This window comes from Felis catus, chromosome D3 (genome assembly GCF_018350175.1).
Source record: "Felis catus isolate Fca126 chromosome D3, F.catus_Fca126_mat1.0, whole genome shotgun sequence".
NCBI classification, from domain to species: Eukaryota; Metazoa; Chordata; class Mammalia; order Carnivora; family Felidae; genus Felis; species Felis catus.
Window position 1 is genome coordinate 72,099,683 of NC_058379.1, and position 18,982 is coordinate 72,118,664.

The window sequence follows — 18,982 nt, forward strand, 5'->3', positions numbered from 1 at the left end:
CTGGGTAAGAGATGGGGGGTGCGAAATAGGTGGTCATTAAGGTCTATTCCAGGTTTAACAAGCTATTAATGAAATGTTGATTGTCAAACAGAAAATGTACGTTTTGTTTTTTGAAGGAGCTACATTTGCATGGGGCTGCCCGGAACCACTCTGAATGTTAATAAGTGCCAGAGGACTTGTGGCAAATCAAAACCCAAGTGCTGCTAAAATGAATTTATGAGAAAAAGAATGATTATTTTACTTGAAAAGCCACAGGGTGTCCTGTAGAATCTAATGCAGGGAGGCTTGGAGAATATATGAGAATCAGCACGCATGGTGTTATCTGAGCCTACGTTGTAAGGAGAATCCAAATGATCCAATATGTTCCCCTGTCATTTTCCACTTGCAATGGAGACAGCTAATTTTTATTTTTCAGTTTTCATTTTAAAACCAAACTCAGAAGTGATGGCTGCAGGAGAAGGGCCCACGGCTGTTGGGAGGGGATTACAGTGTGGCATCTCGTCTTTAACTTTAAAAAGGATAATTGAATTGCAGTAATTTTATGTTAAGTGATATTTTGCTGTGAGCGAGATCACTACACAATACTCCAGGTGTTTACCACGGGTATGTGAAAAGTTTGTTGGATTTTATTTCCAGGTAATCCCTTTTAACATATTTCTAACCTAGGTCATATTCTGCCTCTGGAACAGTCTCTGTTGGAAGCAGAGGAAGAGTCTTGGGAATTGTTTGGAATTCTCTGCTTCCTTCATGCTGTCTCATTGTTGACCTTAAAAACAAAACAAAACAAAACAAAAGTTCACCTTTATATTAGTCTGCTAAGGTTGCCATAACAGAATATATAAACAGAGCACAGATTCTGACATGGGGCTTGAACCCATGAACAGCAGGATTATGACCTAAGCTGAAGTCAGAGGCTTAACCGACTGAGCCACCCAGGCACCCACAGACATTTATTTTCTCATAGTTCTTGAGGTTGCAGTCTAATATTAAGGTGTTGGCTGGTCTTGTTGTGTGTGGAGCTTGGGGGAGAGTGGGGAGGAGGGATTCTGGTGTCCTGGTGTCCCCGTGTCTCATCCTCTAAGAATGCCCATATAACTTTATATGACTTCTGACATCATGTAACTTTAGTTACTTCCTTAAATATCTTGTCTCCAAGTACAGTCACACTGAATTAGGACTTCAGTGTGTGAATTGGGGAGGGGGGAGGGACACAATCCAGCTTATAAAAAAACTTTATATTTCAGTTATAATCCTCACTCTCCTGAAAATCTCTTAGTTCAGTGACTGAAGGTATTTTCCACATTTTTTTAATCTGACTCTAATTGAAAAATAAAACATAACACAAGAGAATTTATTATATTTTTTCCTGAGGGAATCCTATTGTGGTATTCAAATTTTAAATGTAAATTCACCTCTTTTTTAAATTTTTTTTTGTTTATTTACTTAATTCTGAGAGAGACAGAGAGAGTGCAAGCAGGGGAGGGACAGAGAGAAAGGGAGAGAGAATCCCAAGCAGGCTCCACACTGATAGTATAGTATGAGATCAGATGTGGGGCTGAAACTCAGGAACCTGTGAGATCATGACCTGAGCCCAAGAAAAACAAGAGTCAGATGCATAATAACCTTGAGCCACCCAGGACCCCCAAATGTAAGTTCACCTCTGAATCTATATTATAAAGTTCTTCATATGAAAGCTATACAAAGAGATACAATTTTTCATATTACTCTTAGGTGTTCTTGGAGGTTACCCTTGGAGGTTTAGTAAACTTTGATTTATTAATTCATTCTGATACATTTTAAATAAATACTTACTATGTGTCAATTTCTAATCTAGACATTAGCATGACAATGGAGACCAAAATTTGTCCCCTGAAGAAGCTCAAAGTACCCTCGACTGGATAATTAAATGCATGGTCATTCTTTCTCAGACAGAATAAACTTTTCTGTTTGCCCATGGTTCATGCTTTATGCCATCTTTTTGCTTAGCACTCATTGCTAACCTCAGTCATTTTTCCTGAGGCAAAAATACTGAGGAGAAAATAATTTCAATAGTCTTATAATATGTTCATGTGTAAAATGATGGGTTAGACTAGATCAATGATTTTCAACATTGTCTATCCATTATAATTTCCCAGGGAGTTAAAAAATATGGACCCCAGAGATTTTCATCTATTTGGTCTGTAATGGCTCCTGACCATTGATACATTTAAAAACATCTCCAAGTGATTCTTATGTGTAGCCATCTGAACTAGATGATTGCTAAGACTCCTCACTGATGTAAAATGTTATATCTCCATGGATTCTCAGATTTTTCTGCCCAAATCTAGAATTATGCTCTGGAATAAGTTGGGAAAGTTATTTATATTCCTCAGCATTTGCATATGGAAGGGGCTGTTGATGCTTCTGTGACCAAACCTCTGCTCTCAGATTGAATTAATTTTGTATAAATTCAAGTTGTTTAAATGTAGTTTAAGTGTGGAGACCACAGAGAAAGTGACATAATATTAAACTGGACAGGTAGAGAGGACCTTGTCCAGTGTGCTAATAAGTTTGCCTTGAAAGTGATGTTTTGTCATTGAGAAAATATCAAGCAGTGGATAGAACTAAAAAGGTCAGTGATTTAGAAAAATCAGAAGAGAAAAGAAGTGGAGAGAAATGTATGGAAATTGGCAAAAGGCAAGACGGTAAAAAATCAGAGGGCCATTACAGCAATCCAGAGAAGAAATGATGAGGGCCTAAACTATAGTGGCAGGATGGAGACAGAGAGAATGAATTTGTATTAAGAGAAATTTTGAAAGAATTGATAGAATTTATGACAAATAAAGTGATCTCTGCCTTCAATTTTGGCAAATGGGTGGTTTGATGAAACTGTTGACAAAAAAAAAAAAAAAAGAAATGGCAGAAGAAGATAGGAGGGGCAGATCTGGGTAATGATTTTAAAACCTGCTGAGCTTGTAAGGCATTCAAGAAAAGTTATTTAGTATAGTCAGACCCTTAGGGAAAGAGGTTTAAGCTACAGAGAAAAAATGTGGTGTTGTAGTCATATTGGAAACAAAGAAGATGGATGAAATTGCTTCCAGAGAATGTGTAGTTCAGGAGGAAGGCATGGACAAATCCCTAGTTCTAGAGAGGTATAGGGGGGGAAATAAGAAATAGACATCAAAAGCAAAAAGGTAAGCACAATCTTGAGCTAAGTGATATCCTGGAGGTTGAACAAGAAGAGAATGTCAACAAGGAGGAGGTGATCAGCAGGGTCAAACTCAGCAGAGCAGCTGAGTAATAATGGCTACATGCTTTGGGTGCCAGTTTTCTACTTGCTTTGTGTGTGTTGAATCACTTCATTCTCCTAATAATTCTGGGAGGTAGGTATTATTATCACCTCATTTTCTAGATGAGAAACGCAAAGTGCATGTAGTATTTTGCCAAAGACCACATAGTTAATAAATAGTACTGTGAGGGTGTGAATCTGAGGAGTCTGATTCCAGAAGTCAAGCTCTGAATGACCCTGCTCAACTGGTGGCAGAAGGAAGAGTGAGGACTGCACAGTATCCATTAGAACCTTGGCAGTGAGATTGGCAAGATCAACGTTCAGTAAATGGTGTGGATCTCACACTGTGGGGATGGAAGAGAGAGTTAGGGGTAAGGAAATACGTGCTTTTTAAATTCCTCATGTATGAAGGAAGGCACACGAAAAGGTAATACCTGAGAGTGACTTAGTATAAAAGAATGATTGTATTTAAAGATGGGAGAAGTGGGATTTCCTTATGTTCTGTGAAGAAATAGCCAAGAAAAATGGAAAAGGCAGAGATATAGAAGATAAATAATGAAGTTTCACATGAAGGTGAAGGTGGACAGAGGAACAGAATACTATGAGGGAAAGAATCACTGCAAACTACCTCTTCCTGTGAGAGAGGAAGAGAGGAGAGGGTGTGAGAAGTAATTACACGTAAGGGCAAGAAAGTGGTGAAGGAGTATTTACTCAAGGACCACTGTCATTTGACACCCAAGAAACAAGAAGTAGGGGTCTGCTCAGAGTGGGTGCCAGCCCTTTGACTGTATACATTGCCGTGCTCTGTCTTCTTAATGGGCATCGATGTTGCTAACTCACCCACTCAGCACAGAGCCATCTTTCTCAGTCAGCACATTCTTCAAGTTTTATTATTGAGCTCAGTTAATATTTCCTCTTCTCAGTGCAGAGGAAAGGCAATACCAAACAAAAAATACCTCTCAATCAAAGAATAGCAAAGGAGAGGATCTTGTGTTGCTTCTCTCTGGAGTGGCCCAAGGAGTCTGAGAATGATCTGCACTTCACTGCTACCTCACAGTGAACTGAATTAGAGCAGTACCAACGGGTAACACATCCAGTTAGATTGGCAGTGATCGGCCTGCCTGTGGAAAGGATGTGGACTGAATTAATAATGTTTCAAACTTAAGCAGAAAGAACCTTGGAGGAAGGATGTCTTCAAATGAAATCCCAAATGCAGACTTTCTCCCCCTCTCACTGAACAGGCGGAGTGGTTGCAAAGGGCAACTGCAACGACTTTGCACGGGCAGCCCAGTCACTGTCAATCTAACTCGAAAAGGAAAGGGGATGTCAGTTCTCCAGAAAGCACATGTCCCCGGAGACACAGGCACAGCTTTCGTGTTCAATCACTGTATTTAATTCAATTATCTGCCCCCGCCACCCCCAACTGTCTGCCTTACAAGGAAGGTTGGGAAGAGAGTGATGCTTGATGCTTCTGTAAGTCCCAAAAGATGTGCATTCTTTATTAGGGAATTCAATAAAGGATGAGCTCTTACTCACCCGGCTGCTTCTTCTGGGAAGTTGTCATGGGGCTCCAGCTGCCTGAAACAGGAGGATGACCAGGTCTATGCAATGAATTGATTTTTGTTTTTAGATTGGATTCAGCCAGTTGTCTTTTTAAAAAAGATGGCGTATTTCAACTACACATAAAAATGTCATGTTTCTGGGTATGAAAACAACCACAGAATCCGATTCAGTTCTAGAATGTCCAGAATCTAGTTATCCAGGTGGAGCTATAATTAGGTCTTGCGATTTTCTTTTCTTCCTTTTTTTGTCTTGTCTGTCTTCCTGTTTGCCCACTTCAAGGGACTATTTACATTCGAATCTCTACCAGAAGTTGAGAAAGAGGAGAAAAAGAATTTGCCATTTGCCCAACTGTGTTGATTTTATTTTAACAATGATTCCAATGAAACAACGCAATTAAAAAAATCAGTGAGGTTAAAATTGCAAAAATTGTTATAAAGCAAAATAAGTCTTTTAAAATTTGTAAACTTTTGTGTTTTCTCAGACTAATGAATGCACACCCTTGGCAAGAAATGAGTCAATCAGTGGTTAAATTTCTCTTGACTAAGCTAATCAAAACTGGTTGGTTGGTTAAGACAATTGCCTTTCCATGTCATATGACAGGTAACTGGAAGTGAAGAAAAAGAATGAATAGGACATATGAAATACCATCAACTGAAGAAAGCTGGGCTAAGCTGGTTTTAGCATTAACAAGTCAGTAGACATTCTAATTGTTTCAGAGTTCAAATACCTGCTAATATTTTTGGTTAAGATAGACCAGTAATTGTCATGAAGATGTATCATATGCCAGTGTTCCCCAATTTGAGGCTATATAGAACCAACCTCTTAAAATAACTTCTCAGATCCTCAGTAACATGTGCTCTCACAGTTTTAAGAAATGTTGGCTAAGGAGTCTAACCGTTAGTCCATGAAAATATGTTTTAACTGCAAAGAATCATAGCAAAATATAACATTTATCTTTATAATGGTAAAATTCATTTTGGATTCCAATTGCAACGAAAACTAAAAAAACAAAGCAACCATAAAACATAAAACCCTGTGGCCCTTCAAGTTTATGCCTGCAGACTCAGTTTGAAAAATACTACCTGAATCACTATTTAACCAAAACTTGAAACTTTCTAAGGATTTTCTTTTTCATATATGTGTTAAATCGCCAACTTTCTCTGAGCTTTATATCTAATGAAGTCTGAATCCTGCTCCCAAACTTTCCCCAGCCTTGTAGGATCTGAACAATAATGAAAGGGTTGGCAACAAAAATGAATATCTTCTGAAATTCTTTCCCCAAGGGGTTGTTGAGCCTCTTTTCTTTTTTTTTCCTCCAATTCATACTGGGGGGGAAAAAAGTGTCTCCTTTGAAAACTGATCTCATTAGGAGCTTATTTAGTCACAGATAAGTCTCTGTGTGTGTTATCCACAACATGCATTTATTAAATATCAGTTAATGTGAGTGGGGTGGCACAATTACTGTTCTAGGTGAGCAGTGAATAATATTTTGTGAACATCTTTGTGAATAACTTACCACAAGTTAGTTTACTATAAGAAGATACTTTGTAAAATGTAAATTCATATTTGTCCTTAAGCATTTTCTATATTGATTAGAAGATGAGGATTATGCAGATCAAAATATAATGATCGATGCGAGTAAATGAATAATGAAGTCAACAGATAGCATGAGGGTACAAGAGAGATGCTTTTGATGAAACTGAACTTTAAGCAAGGACATGGAAGAAAAGTAGGAATGGGATAGACAAAATGGAATCAGGAAGGTTCTTCCAGGCAGGACCCACCAAAGAGTTAGAGGCAGGGAATTATATTTGGAAGAAAGAAATTAGAACAATATGGCTAAAGTGAGGTGCTCCTACAAAGAACTTTCCAAGACAGCTTCAGAAGGTCTCAACACTTAGATGCTGGAGGTGTTTGAGCAGGGCAGTGTAATGAAGTGAAATGAATTAACTTGGCAAGAAGGATGTAAAAAAACGGAAGGAACTGGGAAATTCCATTCAGAGTATTCGCTTATTTTTGCTTATTCTACAGCAAAATGGTGTAGACATAGAGTCATACCTCATTTGTAGCCATTTATTCAATAACAAGTACTCATGAGAGCAGCATGCTCATGAGACACCAAATCGAGGATGACTGAAATTCTGCGTTCCTTACCAAAGCCTTGCTTCTCCACATGGGGCTGCGTGGTTGACACTCTAAATCTAAACGCCTCACATCTCCGCTGCCTTTGTTCTTTGCCCTCTTGCCTGCTCATTACATCACTTGCTTGAGGCAATTATTTCTCAGCATTGACACTATTCACATTTGGGCTTGGTTGACTCTTTGTTCTGAGAGGGTGTCCTATCCCTGGCCTCTACCCACTAGATGCCAATAGCATCCTCTCTTGCCTTCCCTAATTATAACAACCAAAATCATCTCCAGACATTGCAAGACATCCCCCAGGGGACAAAATCACCCCCTATTGGGAACCACAGGTTTAGAGAAACACAGATTATATTGTTAAATGATAAGCATCTGTGGCAGGAAAAGAAACTTTATCCCTTTGCCAATATTACCAGGCTGTGGGTTTTGTGCAGACCGGAGGCATCTGAGAACCACAAATGTCAGCCATTTAGTTTGATATGGCTTCCCCACTAGCATATCCCAACGTACCCTCTTCTCCCACCATACGACAATAATGTGAAGCTGTCCAAGTAACTAATGGATTGACTGTATGTCCTGGTTTTCCTGAAAGAGTCTGGCTTTACAGCTGTTTTGTTTTTTAGATGGTAAATTATATGGTCATCCTAATATAGAAGTTACTAGAACTGTGAAGGAGCAAGCAGGGGCCACTGAGGGTAGGGGAGGCAAAGAGGCAAATGGACCCTCTGGCTGCTCCAGGTAATGTCTCCTGGAGAAGGCACGAAAGTTAAGGCTTGAAAGGGCATTAGGAATGAACCAGGAAAAGGAGCAAAGAGGCTTACGAGGCAGAGGCAACAGTAAGTTTTATAGGGTTGATCCACTGACCTGGATCAATTGAAGAGTTAGACCAACAGGCTAATATGAAAATCCAAAATTCACTTTGCAGACTTCACTTCCATTTTGCATCTACCTACCAAACTGTTATCTATCCGAAAAAGTGGGCAGTGGCATTTTGAGGCTCTAAATTCTAAATGTAACAAACATTTATCTTTTAGGAAAGAAAAAAAGGATTGATTGCTAGGAATTGTCCAAAAGGAGTGGAGGGTCAGTCTCCTTGCTGTGGGTTTGTGTATGTGATGATAATGCACCCATCGCCTTTTCCTTCTTTCTTTTCTCTTTCTTTTTCTTTCTTTCTTTCTTTCTTTCTTTCTTTCTTTCTTTCTTTCTTTCTTTCTTTCTTTCTTTCTTTCTTTCTTTTTCTTTCTTTCTTTTATCTGAATGTTTGTAGCTGAGACATAACTACAGAGGATCCAGCATACCATGACACATATAGATTTCAAAGACTTGGGAAGAAATCTTATTTCAGCATCTGTAGTTGGTTTTATTAAAAGCAGTTTAAATTCCCCTGCCTAGAGCAGTTTGGAATTATAGAGATGGGCTGCAGAAATTTACATTTTAATTGAGGCAGAAGACAAAATAGGGTATGGTGCAGTATTCACACATTACAAGGAAGAATAAATAAGATATGTATCAGCTGGGAGAAAAGAAATGGCTGGTCGTTTTTCACTGCCTCCTGCACTTAATTTTTTTTTCATATGGCAGCGAGCTGAGTTAGGCTTGTTCTGCAAAGACAGTTTTTCCAGTCAAAATGTTTACCATTTCAGAGTTTCCTTTGCATTGAAATATCTTCACACCGTGGAGTAATATGCAAATACTCAAACAGGCGTGGGTGTGTGTGTGCCAGTTTGTATGGTAGTGTCTCTAAAAAATATTTCAGATATCTGTAAATATAAATAACATCTCAATAAACTACATAGGAAATGTTTTAAAGTGTGGGATATAACTCAGAATATTGACAACTATAATTGATTTGTTAAGTACTATAATTTGATATGTTGTTAATGAGTTTTATAGAAATTTATAGAATTTTTCTCCATGAGAACTTTTGTGATCAGTGTGAAAGTCTGTCTGAACAGTGGGAGGACCCAGGTTTTCAACCTTGAAGATTTACCTCTGTTTAGCAGTCCCCTTCAGAAAATGCCCAGTTAATTTTTTTTTCCCACGCTCGTCATGCATTTGACTCATTCTTAGAAAATGAGTTTAAGCATGCAGTTCTCATAAAGGAAAAACAATCTATACTTAAAAGTCATGTTATAATGGCTTTTTAAAAGTGATTTATTGTCAATAAATTTCAGAAAATTGCTGTAATTAAGCATATTCACACATTTCCTTAAACCTTCATCAATTTTATGGTATTTTCCATCAACTGCACATGTATTTTTACATTCTTACATTCTCTTTTTAAACCATAATTATAATTTTGGTTTAATTACAGATTATGTATTAATTATAAAATTGGAAACCAATAAATGACACAGTATTGTATTATGCTTATGAGCTAAATAATGTAACTGGACCCATAAAAAGGAAATGTAATTCTTTGTCCCCGAGCATGTGTCTCTCAAGCATGGAAGTCAAATGAATTCTCTACTTTTAGCCAGCAACTCTTCTTCATTTGCCTTCTATTTTGACTATAAATTTCCTTTTTCCTTTTCCTGAAATTTTAAAATGACACTTTGTAGTCTTTAAAAAAATAATAGCATGCTTCCATCTTGTTGCTAAGATCACTCATTAATCATGTACTATTCTTAAAGTAGAAAAGACATTTTTCTTAAGGACACCGTTTTTCCCCCCTTGAAACTATCTGGATCACTATTCTAATTTGTATTGATATTTCTTTTAGTTCTACCCCATAACTGTTCTCCTAGGATTTTTTTTCCCCTTTAACACCTACTCCTTTGTTGTCTGGTTATGCCCGTTATGTTTTGATGTATGTCTGTCTCTTCCATGTTTGGGTTCCCTTTTCAGTTTGTTGCCTTTCTTTCTTTTGGATATCCATAAGCAGTGTTTTAGAAGGGATTTGGAAAGTGAATGTTTTAAGTCCTTGTATATATGACATGTCATTAGTTTGCCATCATAATTGTAGTTTTATATAATAGTATGGCTGAAAGTAGATTTTGAAGTTCATAATTATTTTTCCTCAGAATTTTGAAAACATTCCTTTATTGTCTTACAACATTCAGCATTGCTGATGAGAAATATAATGCCAATTTGATCTCCATTCCCTTGTAGATGGGCAGCTTTTGCTTTTGAAGGCTTTTATAACCTCTGAATCTTTGGAGACTTGACATTTCATTGAATAGGTGTGGGTCTTGCTGGGCACTTAACCACATAACAACCACTTTATTTTGAAGAGTGTTGTAGTTTTGCACTTCTGATGGTTTTTTCCCCCTATTTTTTTCAGTCCTTCCACTTTCTATGCCTTCTCTTAAAATTGTTATTAGATGGATGTAGGCATGCTGGGTTAATTCTCTATGTCTTTATGTCTCTCTCTTTCTTTTTTTTCTAATAGTTTCCATTTTTTCACTTTTTTGCTCAGTGCAAAAATGAGATTCCCCAATTTACAGATTTCTAATGTTTTAAGAACTCTCTACTCTTGGATTTCTTTTTCATATCACTTTGTTCCAATTTATAGATGTAACAGTTTCTCAAAGTATTGATAGGAATATAGTAAAGTTCTTTTCTGTTCCTTGCATTAATTCATTGCTTTGTAAGGTCAGCTGTTACCTTGGCTCATTTTTGATCTTTTACATTGTGTTGTTAGTTTTCTCAATGTATTTGCTAGTCATTGATTGTTCATTCATATTTATAAAAGATATATGAATGGATGTTGAGTAATGTTTCTATCATTACATAAATTTTGATCCTCAAAGGTCTGTCCCCTCCAAAGTAGGGCTGACCAAGTGGGGTAATGACCTGGCTGGTGTCACTACAGATTGGAAGAAGAGCTAACAGAAAGAGATGTTAGAAAGCTCACAAAATGAGAATGGTTTAAGCCTCAACCCTAATTATGAAAATCATTAAATTTCTTTACAGATTAGTCTTATAATTTTAGAAATTCGAGGACATCTTACTGCTAATGGTCCTTCAGCGGATACCAGACAGTGGTAGGTGGCAAATGGCATAGATATTCCTTAAACACACTTGCCTCATTTTCTTGCCCCACTTTCTATATTTACTCTGTGTATTTGAGTCTTTGTTATAAAAAAATAGCTCCCACAGGGCACCTGGGTAGCTCAGTCGGTTAAGCATCTGACTTCATCTCAAGTCATGATCTCACAGTCTGTGAGTTCGAGCCCCACATGGGGCTATGTGCTGACAGCGCAGAGCCTGCTTCAGATTTTGTCTCCCTCCCTCTGCCCCTCCCCTGCTCATGCTCTGTCTCTCTCTCTCTCAAAAATAAACATTAAAAAAAAATAGCTCCCACCTCCTCGTAGGCTTTGTCTTATAAATGTTTCAAGTCTTCGTTTCACTTGTTTTGTTTAAAACATCAATATCATCTTACTCATTTTATCTCTTCCAGATATTTATCCAAAAAAGCTACTCCATTTAAACCCAACCATCTCCTTAACCTTTTTTTTTTTTCAGAGCTTCTGTGGGTTTATTATGTTTTGATTTATCTCCTCTAATTTCAGTAGGATTTTTGGAAGGCAATAAAAAAAACTTAATTCTGGTATTTTGTACCAGAAGCAATATTTCCAAGGTAAAAACAAAGTCCAAGGACTGTTCACCCTCCTTTCCATCTATGCTAACCCTCCAATTAAGAAGCAGTGCAGGCAATCAGGATTTCCCGCAGAGAGTGACCTCTATGGTTTTCAGTTCTGGTGCATTTGTCTATGCGCAGTGGCTACCAGATAGAATACTTAAGGCAAAATGACAAAACAATGTAGAGGTTCCAGACCATCAACGAGTGCTGACTGCATAATTTGTTGACTGCATAATTGCGGCCAAACTCTACCTCAAACAAGGTGTAACTTAGGAAACGTTTGTTTCTTGGTTCTTAATTAGTTTCATCCATTTCCATGTAGGTTTCTCATTGTAACACTGTTAATGTAAAGCACAGTGGGGTATAAACCTGAGGAAATGGGCATTGGGGCCCAAATGGTCCAGTTTTAATAGTTCTGCATTCCAGTTGGTTAACTCCAAGCCCACCACACTCCTGGGTTCACACTCATCTAGACAGTGCAGTCCTCATTGGTGTTTCCATTTTCCCCACTGTTCATTCCAAATTCCTTGACTTACCACATTCTGTCTCCATGTACATAGCATGCAAAATATTTCTAAACTGTGTGAACAAATGCATTTCATATAATTATTACTTACACTAATGCATTTCTTTCTGCCGATATAATAGTTTTCCCTTCTTATCAATATTGTGCAGCAAGAAAGCTCAGGCTATTTAACCAGCCAAACTGCCAATATTTACAACCTTTTAAGTCAGTAGAGGAATTTAGGTAATTTGTTTTTTAGTGTTTACTGGTTACTTAATGAATATTGTGCTCAGGGTTTTATTTATTTATACTTTACCTCATTCAAAAAATAATTTGAAGTGTCTTGCACATTGCAGCATATAAAATGTAAAGAATTAGAATCTGAGCACTGTATAATGAAAGCAAATTTGACCAAAATTAGCTTACCAAATAGGTAAACTCTGGAGGTTTATATAATGTTATACATGTTTTAAAGTTCTGGGTATTACTTTAAAAAATCAATCCTTCCTTTTTCTTATACAATTAAAGAAAGATAAAACAGAAAGTTTATATACTGTAAGTCTATCTAGTTTATACTTGAAACATTCAGATGATCGACATTTTTTATTCTATTTATGAAAGGATTGCTCCTCTGTAGACATAACTAAAATCATGTGAGAGACGTCCTATGAGAAAAATTCACACATACTTAAAAAAATGAAAAACTTGAAATTAAATGAAAACTATAAATGAAATTATCTTAGTCTCATTTTTATTCAGTCTTTGATTATTACACATTCAACTGAAAGTCTATAATAAATTAAGACTCTTATTTAAAAAAACAAAACATGGTATGGGGCACGTGGGTGGCTCAGTCAGAAAAGCATCCGACTCTTGATTTCAGCTCAGGGTCATGAGATTGATCCCCTCCCTCTGGCTCCACATTGAGCGTGGAGCTTGCTTAAGTTCTCTCTCTCCCTTTGGCCCTCCCCTATTAGTGCTCTCACACTCTCTGTCTTACAAAAAAAATAAAACAAAACATGATATAAACATTGGAGATGATAAAGCATTTTGTACTCAAATGTTTATGTTTTTATTAGCTTAAAAATTGTTATTCCTACTTATATATTGTGCATGTAGAAGTTTAATCTTTCTGTTAGGAAGAAGATACATATGAGTTGCATGTGAAGAAATTCCCAATAATATTTCTATGAGTTCTTCTATACACATATGTACATACACACTTGTGTGGGTCATGTTCTATCCTCATAGCAACTTACTATTCACTGTTAGGTTTGAGTTTACTTATAAATGACAAAACATGAGTTTTTTATTGGTGGTGGTAGTAGTTTTTTTTGTTTTCACATGACTATTTTAAAAAATTCAAGCAGGCATCCTTTTATCATTCCTAGGGTTATATAATGTTGACTACCTAGAAAATTGACTTTTTTAAGAGACCACACAAAAAAGAACATTCTTTTTGGGACCTCTTTTTTTATTTTTTAAAGTTTATTTATGTATTTTGAGAGACAGAGACAACATGAGTTGGGAAGGGGCAGAGAGAGAGGGAGAGAGAGAATCCTAAGCAGGCTCCATGCTGCCAGTGCAGAGCCTGACGCTAGGCTTGAACACATGACACTGTGAGATTATGACTTGAAACTAAACTGAGTCAGATGCTTAATGAACTGAGCCAACCAGGTGCCCCTTTTTCAGGATTCTCTTAAAATAATGTGGTCCTAAATTTTAGAAATATTTTTCTTGAATTAGAGTGGGTACAGAGACATGGAGAAGAGTTTCATTCATATAATTTCTCTCTCTCAAAATTATTATACTTTTGATTGAAATATATTGTTTTAATCTTCAGAATTTTGACCTTAATTTTATTTATTAAGAATTATGACCAACAAAATGGTTTTTCTGATGTGATCTAGATGAGTATCTCTTCTCCCATCCCTGGCATAAAGAGTAACATGAATGATAAAACTACAGTGAGGTGGTTTGTATTCTCCACAAATTATTAAATTCAATGATGGAAACCTTTTCATGGCTATTACCATGACTGGGGAGTAGCAGAAAAATTTCAGACTATCGGAGACACATAAGGATCAGAGATGTACGCTGTGTTCATAGCACCAGCGCCCAAGTGCCCATTCATCCTACAGGTAGAGACAAGTCTGTAGCCAGTTGTCTATGATCATATAGCACCTGAAATATTGAAAGATACTGCCTAGACATTGACCAATACTTACACTTTGTAACAGTGAATCATCATTGGGTCCATAATACAAGTTGCTTGGATAAGAAGAAAAGAAACTACAATCCCTCATTTTATGGTTAGAAAATTAAAGCTGAGAATTTTATCTATTTGTCCAAAGTCTCACAGCAAGTTAATTGTGGAGACCTGAGTAACATCCAGAGATCCTAATTCTTAGTCTATCAATCTTTTCTCAACACCACCTCATCCCCTATGTGGTAATTAAAATAAAATTACAGAACAGATTAGTGCATTTAGAATCCAAAAAACTCCTCTTGTGTCCTCAACTACAAAAATTATCAAAGAGATTATGTTAATAATAAAAATATTGTTTTTATTTTCCCACCTACATGTGATGCCCAATGTCTATTTTATCTACCCATACACATGGTGATATTTGAAGGCCATAGTTAGAAAAACTGCTTATTTATTTGTGTTAAATTATGTATACGAGAGAGTTCTTTTAGAAACTCACATGGAGTAAATATGAAACAGGCCAAAATATGCCTGATTCATAGCAAAACAATTATTTGAAGCCAATAGGAGAATACTAATAAGCATAACTACCATCATTACACAGCTTAACATGCCATGTGCTCTTTTAAGCATTCATATTTAATTCAACTAATTCTTATAACAGCTCTTTCATAGGTATTGTTATCTCCCCTAGTGTATTGATGAAGATTTTGATGCCTAGACCAGTTATGTTGCCCCCAAGAGGAGGAAACAGGATTCAATGATTAACATTTGTAAAGGTGAAATTTACATGTCAAAGCTTATCTATCTATGGCTCCATTGTAGACCCATCTTATCCATAAATCTTTCTTGATTTCTTAGTTCTACACTGTTCTATTGTTTCAATTGCAATTCCAGAGCCTGTGGCATATAGTAGCAGAGTTTAAACATACAATCATGTGGCTTACTTATCCTTGTCTCCTACATTCTTTGTTTCTTGTTTTAACCAAGTGTTGTTTATTCAGGAAACTAAAAACTTCTTTTTTTTTTTAATGTTTATTTGTATCTGAGACAGAGAGAGAGAGACAGAACATGAGTGGGGGAGGGGCAGAGAGAGAGGGAGACACAGAATCCAAAGCAGGCTCCAGGCTCCGAGCTGTCAGCACAGAGTCCAACATGGGGCTCAAACCCACAAACTGTGAGATCGTGACCTGATCGTGAAGTCGGTCACTCAACCCACTGAGCCACCCAGGCGCCCCTAAAAACTTCTTTAAGAATATGGATTTATTTTTTAAAATATGGATTTTGTTTGTTTTTTTCTTCTATACATCGTAAAAATACCAAGTTACATTGGACAGACAGTAGATGTTACCACATACCTATTGATTGTTTGAAGGGCATTTTAGGAGAGTAAAGTTCAAGTAATAACAGATCCAGTTAAATAAGGTTGTACTTGTTAGGGCTTTCTAGATGTTTCTTCTGCCAATGCCAACCCTTAGCATTGCCCCAGGTTTTAAGTTGAACTTCTTCTCTTTTCTCTGTAAAGGACACCCCTCATTTCTTTCCCTACATTTCACCCATTCTATCTTTGTGGAGACTTCCAAAACTTTACATCCAGCCCTGTCTTTTCATTTACCTTTAGATCACTTCTGCAGGATGCTTAATACTTAAACTTATAATATGGAAAGTGAATTCATTATTTATCTTTTTTTTTAATGTTTATTTTTTTTTTTGAGACAGAGAGAGATAGAGCATGAGCAGGGAAGGGGCAGAGAGAGAGGGAGACACAGAATGTGAAGCAGGCTCCAAGCTCTGAGCTGTCAGCACAGAGTCTGACACGAGGCTCAAACTCACGAACCGTGAGATCATGACCTGAGCCAAAGTCGGACGCTTAACGGACTGAGACACCCAGGCACCCCCATTATTTATCTTTAAAGTAAAGCATTCCTGCTTCTAAACTACCTGTGCTGTTTACTAGTATCACAATTTGTGAGGTCCCACAGTAGTACTCATTTGGATTAATTTACCAAATACTATATACCAGAAACTATAGTAAATGTTCAGTACAAAAGGGGAAATATGTCACCATTTCCTGCATAGACAGCAGGTAAATAAGGTGATTGTTCTAGCCCAGGGTGAGATGTTTTGCCCTAGAAATCTGCATAGAGATTCATAACAATCACCATTTACATTTGTTTAAATCCCACAATTTGCTAAACAATTGTGTCAGCAAGTTTAATCCTTGAAGCGACCCTTTGAGGTACTGTAACTGTCTATACATTCTGAGGAACCAAGTGACTTGCCTAAGTGCTCCCCAGTCTTAGTCTATTCAGGCTGCTATAACAAAAATACCATAGACCAGATGGCTTATAAACAACAGAAATGTATTTCTCACAGTTTTGGAGGCTGAGAAGCCCAAGATAGAGATGCCAGCGGATTTGGTATCTGATAAGACCTGCTTGTTGGATCCTCACCTGGTGAAAGGGAGGACGGAGCCTCTGGAACATCTTTTATAAGGGCATGAATCCCATTTGTGAGGGCCCCACCCTCATGACCTAATCACCTCCCAAAAGCCCTCCTTCCTAATACCCTTGCCCTGAGGATTAGGATTTCAACACATCAATTTGGGAGGACTAAATATAGAGTATGTAACACTTCCTCAGTGAATGGTAGAAACATGACACTCACCTACCTCTCAGTGATTCTCTGTTTCCTGGGTGCTCCCTGTACTCCTCCACAACATGAAAGAAGGAGAAGACATGTTTCATATGTTTTTGAATACCACTACAATACTCCGTACAGGCTGGTGCACATGAGTTCCCCTCCCCAAGTGTTTGTTATTTTAGAAACAAAATTAAATTCAGTGTGTTGAAACTGAGGACAGATTACAGTTTGTTTTACATGAGAATTTTCAAGTACCTCATCAAGAAGTAGAATGGATTGCCTCATTTGTAGAAGTCTTAACTAGGTTCTGGATGAACCCTTTTAGGGAAGGTGGACAGGATTTATGCATATGGTAAGGTACTTGAATATGTGACTTCTAAGATTCCTTCCAACTCTGCATTTCTATGGTTTATTTCTTAATCTAATGCCTCTGCCTCTATAGACTGATATTTGTTTTGTCTTTTTTTAAAAAGATGCCTAATACCTCTTCCCTCAGCCACTAATCTCAAGAGAAAAAGAATTGCTATTTAAGACAATTGTGCAAACTCATCATCAATCAATACAACTCAGAGTACATGATGTTCTTGAACCCTCCCTCTGACAACTTAATTTAGGACATCTTGGGTGAAATGAGTTCATTACCATCCTTGGCATGGTGCAGTATCTTGTTAGAGGATTGAACCTGGAAATCAGTGTCTTTTTTCCTAATGATTATTCCAGTTTCCATAAAGGTAAGTTAAATAAAGCTAAAATTAGAAAACATCCCTGGCAGAAAAGGACAATTATTTTATAATATCTAACGAGACCCATAAAACTTTGAAGAGTTGCTGTGAGGCTTGATGGATATGAGGCAAGAAGGCCTTGTCAGAGGCAAGAAGGATATGAAAAGTTCTTCACTGATTTCATTTTCTATAAGGAGTTTTAAGTAGGTTCTGACTCCAATGTATAAGAACATTTGGCACATGTGCAAGAATATGCTTAGCAATGGAAGAAGTAAAAGAGGAGCACAGTGTAAGTCTAGAATATTCTAACTCCTGAATACAATGGAATAGGAGTATTCTCTTTCATAAAAACAGCGGCGACCTGTAATGTTAATATACTGTCTCTTAATGTCAAATTTGAATAAGAATCCGAGGTTCTATCATTGTCTCATGTAGTAATGAATCTTAATATAAGTGACTGAATTTTCCAAGGAATTTGGGATGGAAAAGGCTACAATCTGGCAAGTTTCAAGGTCAAATGTGAACAGAGATAAAGGGATAGATTAGGTGAGTTCTCAGGGTACCCAAGAAATAATATGGATTGAGGGTCTACAGTATCATTTTCCTGGGTGCATTTTTCTGTTGTTATAGTGACAAAATTAAAATCACTACCTTGCAGAAGCAAGTAAATGGTAGCTCTCATTTTTTTTTTTTTTAAATATGGAACGCTTCACGAATTTGCGTGTCATCCTTGCGCAGGGGCCATGCTAATCTTCTCTGTATCGTTCCAATTTTAGTATATGTGCTGCCGAAGCGAGCACGGTAGCTCTCATTTTTATAAGTTCTGAGAATTTCCTACAATTTTCCATGCTGCCTGTCAGAGGGACATTCCTTCCAGTTTGTGTAATGTTTGAATTAGGATGAATGAGGAGTTTGCCTTGCTGAAACAGGTGAAGTTTTTTAAAGACCTTCCCTTACTTTTCTTTGAACAGGAATTGCAACATGAAAAATGTATTGTCACACAGATGGCCAAGTTGACAGTTCTCCACACTGGCAAAACTAGTCAGCTTCATATGTAAACAAAAAAGAAATCTTAACCTGGGCACATGTAGCCAGTATGTAGTCATACCGCTCCCCTGTCTTTCAAAATGCTAAAAGTAACATTGCCCATCTGATTTTCTATAAAATGCAACCATGTAGTTTCATTGCTTTCTTCTTCTTACTTGGATTTATTGACAGAATATTCTTTTTTTAAGACTGTCTTTGAAAGAAGTGAATAAAATAGTGGATTCTTGGCAAATCATTCTCAAAATTTCCACAGATATGAGGGAAGGGGGAGAGGAAAGGTAGTTTTTACTTCAATTAC

At 37.1% G+C, this 18,982-nt stretch overlaps 1 protein-coding gene and 1 non-coding gene across 5 annotated transcripts in view; one reads left to right on the top strand and one right to left on the bottom strand.

Annotated features, from left to right (window-relative positions):
* DCC (DCC netrin 1 receptor) overlaps window positions 1-18,982 on the top strand; it is a 1,150,608-nt gene that overhangs the window by 593,243 nt on the left and 538,383 nt on the right. The window lies entirely within an intron of this gene.
* LOC123381461 lies at window positions 18,331-18,437 on the bottom strand. Its single transcript, XR_006588473.1, has one exon. It is a non-coding gene; the product is annotated as a U6 spliceosomal RNA (small nuclear RNA).